Source organism: Equus przewalskii, chromosome 17 (assembly GCF_037783145.1).
Source record: "Equus przewalskii isolate Varuska chromosome 17, EquPr2, whole genome shotgun sequence".
Classification (NCBI taxonomy): Eukaryota; Metazoa; Chordata; class Mammalia; order Perissodactyla; family Equidae; genus Equus; species Equus przewalskii.
This window is the reverse complement of record NC_091847.1, coordinates 60,220,913-60,230,240: the sequence shown is the minus strand read 5'-3', so window position 1 is coordinate 60,230,240 and position 9,328 is coordinate 60,220,913.

Below are 9,328 nucleotides of genomic sequence, written 5' to 3'. Positions count from 1 at the left end.
TATAGGAAGCATTTGCAGCAAGTCCCCTTCAGAGTTTCAGAAAATTGGACGTATAAACATCCACACTTACAAAGCAGATCAATGATAGAATGATGACTCTGATTACAAAAGGATGATTTGTTTTGCAAAAGAAATCACAAGATTACCTTAAATAGGAATTTTCCTTACACCACTAAAATGCAATTTTAAGTGGACCTTGAGGGTAGTATGCTAAGCAAAATAAGTCAAATGGAGAAAGCCAAATACACTACGATTTCATTCGTATGCGGAGGATAAAACAACAACAAACAAGCTCGTAGAGAATAGACTGATGGTTACCAAAGGGAAGGCAGTAAGAGAGAAGGGCGAAAGAGGTAAAGGGGCACATTTGTAGGTGATGGATGGCAACTAGACTTTTGGTGGTGAATATGATGTAGTCTATATAGAAGTCGAAATATAATGATGTACACTTGAAATTCATATAAGGTTATAAACCAGTTACCTCAATAAAAAAAATTTCTTTTTAAATTTAAATGGACTTAGACACAATGCATGAACACATGTATAAAGTGAAGTTGTACTTAATGAAAACTTATTCTCCAACACCACATTAAAATTGTTGTTGTTGAAATTTTCTGATGTAAAATTTAAAAAACCAAATTTCTCCCTGTTGAAAAGAGTGAGATGTCAGCCCAGACTATCAACAGGGTGCTCTAAAATGAAGAGTTGAACAAATTATTTGCACCAAACAATCACAGGTTCATCAAAAACAACTCTAACCACAAATTATTCCATATATTTATCATAAAATGATCAAAAAAATAATGACCAACCATTGAGCACTTACTACATGCTAGGTACTGTGTTTATAAGCAGTTTTTAATTTCTCAGTGTTATCCATCAAATGCTTAATGATGCTTTACACATTTGATCTCACCATAAATCTGTTCTGTATGTAGTATTATGATCATCTACATTTTACCACTGAGGAAACTCAAGATGCAGAGATAGCAAATAACATACCCTGCATCTCCCAGCTCCTAAGATTATAACCAGAAATAAAACCTCGGTTTGTTTCAGTCCAATGCCTTAGCTCTTATTTACTATGGAACACTGCCCTGCTCCCAAAATAATTGTAGTTAACAAATATTTACTGAGCATCTACTATGTGCCAGGCACTGTTATAGTCACTGGGGATATAGCAGTGAATAAAAACAAAATCCTCTCTTTTATGGAGCTTATATCCAAGTGGAGGGAGAGGATAGACAGACAATAAATAAATATATAACCAGGTTAGGTCATGCTTTAAGTCCTAAAAGGAAAAAAGATAAGTGAAATAAGGGAAGAGAATGAAAGAGCAGAGTGCCATTTGCTATGGTTGGTGAGAAATGGCCCCTCTGATAAAGTGAAATTTGAGCAGAGACTTAAATAAAGTGCAGGAACCAGCCCTGTAGATATCTGGGGGAAGAGCTTTGCAGACAGAAGGAGTAGTAAGTGCTGAGACAGGAGCCAGCTGGTGGGAGGTAGGAGATGGGGAGGTTTAAGAAACTTCCAAGTGAATGTGGCTTTTGAGGGTGAGTGAAGGGAACAGTGGTAGGAGATGAGATCACAGAGAAATGATAAAGACTTTGGATTTTATTCTGAGTGAGATGGGAAGCCACTGGAGGGAAATGGCTAGAGAGGAGTGGTGGATCTTGTGTTGTGCTACCCAGGTCCCCCTTCAACCAATATCTGTTGTCTGAGAGTGCTGTTGGCTGACTTGGAACAGTCTCTTCAGGGACTGCCTCAGCTGTGGAGGGCTTCCTTGCCCGAGGTTGCATACTTCACAGGACAGACCACAGCCATGACTGATTGATGTGGGAGAACAAAGGCCTGGCCATCTTGGCCCAACTTGAAACAACTCTGAAGGGCCATTCTAGCTCTAAAGGCCAACATGTGGTCAGCCAAGCCTGTCACTGGGCCTGGTGACTTTTGACTTCCTCATCTGCCCAGTCCTGATCCTTCCCTGCCCTTCCACAGATGTCAGTCCCAAGGACACTTCTTTTAAAAAGTTCTGCATGCTAAACTCTACCTCAGTCTGCTTCCAGGGAAACCCAATCTGTGATAAGTGACATGATATCATGTTTGCGCTGCAGAAGGATCTTTCTGGCTGCTGTGAGGAGAGGGGGTAAAACGGAAGCAGGGAGCTTTGTTAGGAGACTACTACAATGTTCCAGATGGAAGACGACAGTTGCTTGGGGTGGAATGACAGCAGAGGGGGAGGTAACACGTAGTTAGAGTCTAGACATATGAGAGCCAAGCCAAAATGATTTATTAGTAGTTTGATGTGGGGGATATTAGGAGAATTCCAAAGTTTTTTGGCCTAAGCAACTGAAGCATAGATTTGCCGTTTACCAAGAAAGGAATGATGTGGAATTGAAAAGTTCAGTTTATGACAGGTTAAGTTTAATATGCTTATTAGTCAACCAAATGGAGTTGTCAGGTGGGCAGCTGCACATGTGATTCTGGACTTTGTAGAAGAGATTTCCCCTTGAGACGTAAATTTTGGAGCAATCAGCTTGAAGATGCCATTTAAAGCCATGGGACTGAATGAGATGATCTAGTAGTGATGGTGGATAGAGAAGCCTGATGTATGCCCTCATTAAGGGGTGAGGAAAATGAGGAGGATCCAGCAAAGGAGACTAAGAAGGAGACAGCCAGAAGATAGGAGGCAAAGAAAAAGAGAGAGATCTGAGAGTATAGAAAGTGTTTCAAGGAGGACAGTGTGATCAGCTGTGTCATATGCTGCTGATACTGCTGAGTAAGATGAAGACTGAGCACTAATACTGGATTTAAAGACCTCCTCAGCAAGAGCAGATGCTATGTCCCAGTGCTACACAAACATTATGTGATTCAATCCTCACGACAACCGAATGAGATGGGTAATTGCTACATTTTTAAAAGAGAAGGACATTTAATTTGGAACTTAAGGACCTAGCCTTTGGTTGCAGAGTTTGGATTTGTTTGTTAGACTCTAGTAACACGGATGGTTGGACACAGTTCTGTCTTACTCAAAAGCCCATGTTCTTTGTATCACATCATGCTATAGAGGATGGGTGGAGCTGTTGGTTCCACATTGATAGCTGCAGTCCCTGCTAATCATACTGTAGTGCTAGCATGCCTGCAGTAGCATTGGATACTAATACTACACTGATTCATTCTCTGGGTCTACCCAACTCAACCCTTCATTTTACAGAAGAAGGACCAAGGTCCAGAGACGTAAACTGATTTGTTTAATGTCACATCACTCATGATGCCAGGCCTCTTGGCTCAATATTTAATGCTTGTTCTACTTCACTAGTTTTCCATGGTTTTCCAAAAAGTCCATTAAGGGCAAAACTCCTTTTCACATAGCTAGCCTGGATGCAGAGGGATTGGGAGAAGCACCAGTTTCTCAGGCCTGGGGTGCTGGCAGAAGAGAAATAAGAGGCAAAGGGTTGTGAGACCCAGGCGAGAGAGAGAGAGGGCAGCATTCCATCCATAAAGGAGGCGTTGCCTACACTAGAGCATGCTTGGCAAGGGATTCTCCTGAAAGAGGGGGCATATGCTTACAAGGACTAAGGGGCCCTGGGTCTGGGGAAAAGAGGAAAGTGTGAAGTGAGTGCATGCTGGAATATGTCCCTGTGCCCCGCCATATAATTTCTCTCTCCTAATAGAGTTGGAGGATCTATCCCAAGTGCTATACTAGGCATTTTCCAAGTATTATCTCTAATCCTCTCAAAAATCCCACTTTTAGATAAAGTAATTGAAATGCAAAGAGCTAGTAAGCAGTGGGTCTTGTGTTCAGTCTCAGGTCTCTTGGATCCCAAGGCCCACTTTCATCCCACTGCATTACACATTCTGACATATTATACAATAAAATCATCATGGGAACATGTAACCTTCATTAATTGAGATATGACTTATATGGGTAAAAACACTTATAAATAATCAAAAGTCTACTTTGTATTACAATTTTTGGCTTGAGTTGAAAGTGTCAATTCTGCACTTGACTGAGAACACGCAGACACAGCCTGAAATGAATACAGAGAAAAACCAAACTTCTCTCGTGATTATGGCATCACTCCCTGTAAGAGATTTTTAAAGACATTTTCAAAAAAATTAGTTCAATTAAAGCAAGTTTGAATGTGTATTTTCTTTATGAATACAATGCCTCATGTGAATTTGTTGCTGGAGCACTTTGATCATACAGCATTTTTGGCTTATATAAGCATTGTTATAGGGATAATACAAAAAGAAGCAATAAAAACGGAAGTAGAAATTTTCTACATTTCCTTCCAAATATTAATTATTTCCATGTCTGTGGTGATATTTAAGGATTTCACATGGCCCAAAATAAGTGAGATCTTCTCAAAGCCTGGAGAAAGAGAGCTTAGGATAAAATTCAGAAGTTTAGAGTTCAATCCTTTGTGATACACATTTAAAAGAAAAAGTAGGCTTCACATACTTGTCTAATGCTTTTTCACCTTTTCTACCTCCCTCAAAAAATAAACCGTTAAGGGGCCAGCCCAGTGGCGCAGTGGTTAAGTTCACATGGTCCTCTTCGGCGGCCCAGGGTTCACCAGTTCAGATCCTGGGTGTGGACCTATGCACTGCTTGTCAAGCTTTGCTGTGGCAGGAGTCCCACATTTAAAGTAGAGGAAGATGGGCAGGGATGTTAGCTCAGACCCAATCTTCCTTAGCAAAAAAAAAAAAAAAAAAGGAGGAAGATTGGTGGCAGATGTTAGCTCAGGGCTAATCTTTCTTGAAAAATAAAATAAACCATTAAAATTTTTTTGAAATTAGTAACATGCTGGATATGTGGGTTATCTTTTTCTGCATCCACTTCTGTGGTTCAAAACCATATAACCAGGAAATAAATAAACCAACAAGCATTTATGGAATATCTACAGTGAGCTTAATACTCCATCAAGGGCTGCAAAGGTTAAAAAAAGGTATTTCATTGAATTTAAGATACCATTGATTATAAGACACACCATTATTTCATGTACCACCAAGAAAGAAAAAGTACTTCCAGTTAATCTATTACAATGTTTAAAACATCATTGCTTATAACATGCGTCTTGATATCAGGGAAGTTAATAATATGAAAAAATGTGCATTTCAGAATTGATAAAATTCCACAACTAAAAATAGATCCTAATTTCCAAGAGCTTACAATTCCATTTGGAAGGGGGAAAATCAGCTGAGAAAAAATAAATCACAGAATAAAAAAAATAGTATTAGCAAAAACATGGAAGTAATAATTCATATTGTGGAGAAACTTGCTGGCTGTAAAAAGGGTGCATATTGGGAATAAAACTTACATAGTATGGTGAGTCTAGATTATATAAGCTTCAAAAATCAGGTGGTGTTTGGGCTTGTTGTGTTTACGAACTGTAGCAGTGACATGAGAAAAAAATACTATTATACAGGTTGAAGAAAATAGTCAGAGGACCAACTAGGAAGCTAAAGTAATAATCCAGGTATAAGGGACATGACAACTTGGATTATGTTGAAGCCCATACAAAAACCTGATGACTCAAAAGTCACTTTTAAAAAATAAATGAAAGATATTAAAAGAATGAATACAGGGATTGAAGAAAGAGGATTATCAGAGATGGCTTGACAGTTTAAAGCTAGGGAAACTTGGACACTAGTCTAATAAGGGTTATGAGTCATATTTTTATAGAGTGTTGAGGAACCCAATTTCTTTATTTAGTGCCTGTCATATCATAAGCATTCAGTAAGTATTTCATGAATGGATAAAAGAGTGAGTGAAGCCAAGACATCTAGTTGACCTGAGGTCATTCATGTAGAGGTGATGGTTGAGTCAGAAAATATGAATTTCTCAATGGAGCCAGTTTAGAGAATGCTCAGTCAAGGACAATGCCCTGAGGACAAACTTTGGGGACCTGAAAAGCAAGTGAAATTTGAGGAAAAAACAATAAGGAGAAGTTATACAAGCCAGTAGAAAACCTGGGCCACGTAATCAAAGGTTAATTATGGTTTAGAAAAAAAAAGTTGTCCAATGGTATAAAAAGTTACAGAGAGGCTAGGATACAGAGCACTGAGAAGAGAGAACTTGACACGATAAAATGAGATTAACTGGTGTTTTTACATAGAACAGCTTCGATAGAGTGGTAGGGACAGCTGTCAAGTTAGAGGAGATGAGGAGATTTGATGGATTGGAAGTGGTGCAGATGTAGGTCGTGCTCAGAAAATACTAAATAGTCAGTGACAGAAAGTTCCCTTCCACAGTGTCATCCTCAAGGAACGTTGATGTCTCCACTTTCTGCCAGGAATTTATCATCCTCTAAACTTCTTTAATTATGTTAGTTATAAAAATGTATGTGTATATATAAAATGTATGTGATATTTTTATCTAAAATGATAAAAAGCTGAGAACTATGAATAAATTATTTAAAAGACTCAGGAATAATATGGATAATGTTAACTAAGTTAATAAAATCCTGGGATATTAAATATACTAGGGAGTGTCTCTTGAAGTTTAAAAGAAGTAATTTTATGTCAACCAAAAGAACATGGTGGGTAGTAAAGTTAACAAAATATGTTGTCTAAAGCACTGGAATAAGCAAACAACAGAATAACAGCCGAGAAGTTTAGAAAATGTTTGGATCATACATCAGTGGATCTAATTCATTAAGGAAATCATCTATATTTCTGGATTTTAGATGAATGAATTAGAAAGCCGTAGTGCTTCCTTTCAAAATGTGTCTTGGTCTCAACATTCAGTTAGATGACCCATTGGTCCAATGCAATATAACATGTCTTCTATTTTTATCGTCAATCCTCTCTCAATTGAGTCAAGAGTTCCTAGTAACTTTTTTCCCCTGGAAATACTCTCGAAGAATTATATATTTCTCTGGAAATATCCCTATAGATATTCTATGAGGATGAATAGTAGAAGCCAGAATCACTAGAGCTAAGCATATAGGAGAAAGCTCTCATTCTTTTCAAACAGTTAATTATAACTATAATAATTTGAGATGAGACTACATAGAGTGAAAGGATTTTTTTTTCCTGAGATTTGAGAGGTTTCTCATTCTATGAGAGGTAAGTTTTTCATTTCCTGACACTTATATTTAAAAACTTTAAATTTTTAAAGACTTGAATTTAATGTAAGTACATTGATAAATAAGTATTTAACATGAAGAGAGTAAGGCATATTGGATTGATGAATTTGGGAAAGAACGCAAATTTCGCAAATCTTCCAGTGCTGAAATTCTAGAAGGCAGTGTTGAAGAGTAGTGAAGCAAAAGTCAAGGAATAAAGGTTATAGTGCTCCTTTTTGCTGACCTCAGTTTTGGATCTGGTTGATTTTCAATTAAGGAATTTACCCCAGCTCAAACTACACGATGCTTCAGTTTGAAAATAGCAGCAAATATTGAGAAACTTTATGTGATTATTTTTTATTAGAAGACTGCTAACAATTATGTGCTGTTTTATAGATGTACTTTTTGTGTACTCTTTAGCTATTAGAGTATGTGTTTACTAATCAAATATGTTAATATAGCTGTCTTGGGGAAAAAAAGCAAAAAGATATATTGGTTTTGCTTGTTTATATACATTTCTTGTGTTTCTATAAAATAAGTCAAAGTGCATGGCTTAATTTAACATACTTTTAAATACATATGTACTAATAAGTCTGAAAAAAATTAATGCTGGTGTATAAGAAAAGATTACTTTTCACATAAGAAAAGAAACAAACGATGGTGTGTAGCTTCAAAGCTAAATGTGGTTAAATCATTGGTGTATTAAATTGCTTGAATGTGTGAGGAAGCATTATTATTATTATTATTGTAGTTCTATTCATTATTACTTACACTACTATGTTTAGCACCTAGTATTGCATCCTACACACAATGAAACCTTTGAAGTTTCCAAGAAAAATATTTGAAAAATTAAATAATGGAGGAAAAAAGTTTTCTTATTGGTTAGTGAGGTTATTCAAAAGAGTCTTTATTGTGATGTTTGGGATTTGATTTAAAATGATGGTGGAAGGAGGGTTATAAATTGAATGGAATTAGTGATCCATCGATAAGGATTGAAGCTAAATGACGTGTACATGGGAGCAGTGTTAATTTTACTCTCCTTTCTCCTTGTTTGAAAATTTGAAAATGTCCATTATTGAAAAGTAAGCAAAAAAGTAAAATAGATAAAAGCATATTAACTTTTATCAGAATATATACTTTTGTGATCTCTTGATAGTGGCCAGTCTCTTGGGAACTTAAGCGTATTTTAAAATTTTTGTTTATTGAAGGAGAAGAAAAAGCAAAGAAAAGAAAGGAAACAAACAAACAAAAAAAGAAATTACCTAGCTAGTTAGCTAGAGAGAGGGAGCGGGGAGAGAAAGACTAGCCAAAAAACTATGCCCAATATTATTGAGTACCTTGGAAAAAATTACTCAATAACTTTTTCGTAATATACTCCTGGTTTATTTCTTTTTTTACTTTCTTATTTTTATTATACTACTTTAAAGAGTAATGATGTCTAAGAAGTATGTTCTCATCATTTACTTTGCATGTTAATTATGTCATTAGTCTTTAAGCTTCATTCAGACTAACTTAGAATGTTTTTAAAAGGTAGTTTTTATATCATTGTACAATATTACATTTTAAAATGTCTAGAGTTTGCAGGTCCTTCCACCATCAGAGATAAGACTGGATGGAATTTTATTACTATTTTACAAAAAGAGAGGAACAATATAACTTCAGTGTGCATGTGCTCATGGCCTCATGTGCATCTTTGTGTATATAAGGCTATTTATGTCTTGGTAGCATAGATGACTCTAACTCGAAAGCTGTAGAGTCACACAACATGTGCTCATCTCCATGGTAACCATTTCTAAGATAAATGCACTTCTGAACAATGGTCCCAAAATAGTCTATTACTTGTCTTTGTAGATTTCCACTGTAGCAGCAAAAAATAACTTTGAAAAACCTTGTTCTATTCCTTAACCAACGAAAACAGAGAGGACACACATATATCCAGACCTGCAGAAAAGCTATGGTTAAGTGCAAAGATACTTTCTATAATAAACTCAAGATTTCAGTCAGACTGGTTTTCTTCTTATGGATTATCTATACTTATTGCTTCTCCTGCAACTTTTTGACTTCCTACATTTTAGCCTTTTATCCTTTCTGAGATTTTTCAGCTATAAAATGAAGAGGCAGAAATGATCTCCCGGGTCTCCTTCGGCTCTAAAACTTTATGATTTTATAACTTATCTACTCAATCTGAACCATTATGAGAACATGAGTTCAGGAAATAAAGACAATTGAAACCTAAGCCTGGTAATCTTTTTCTT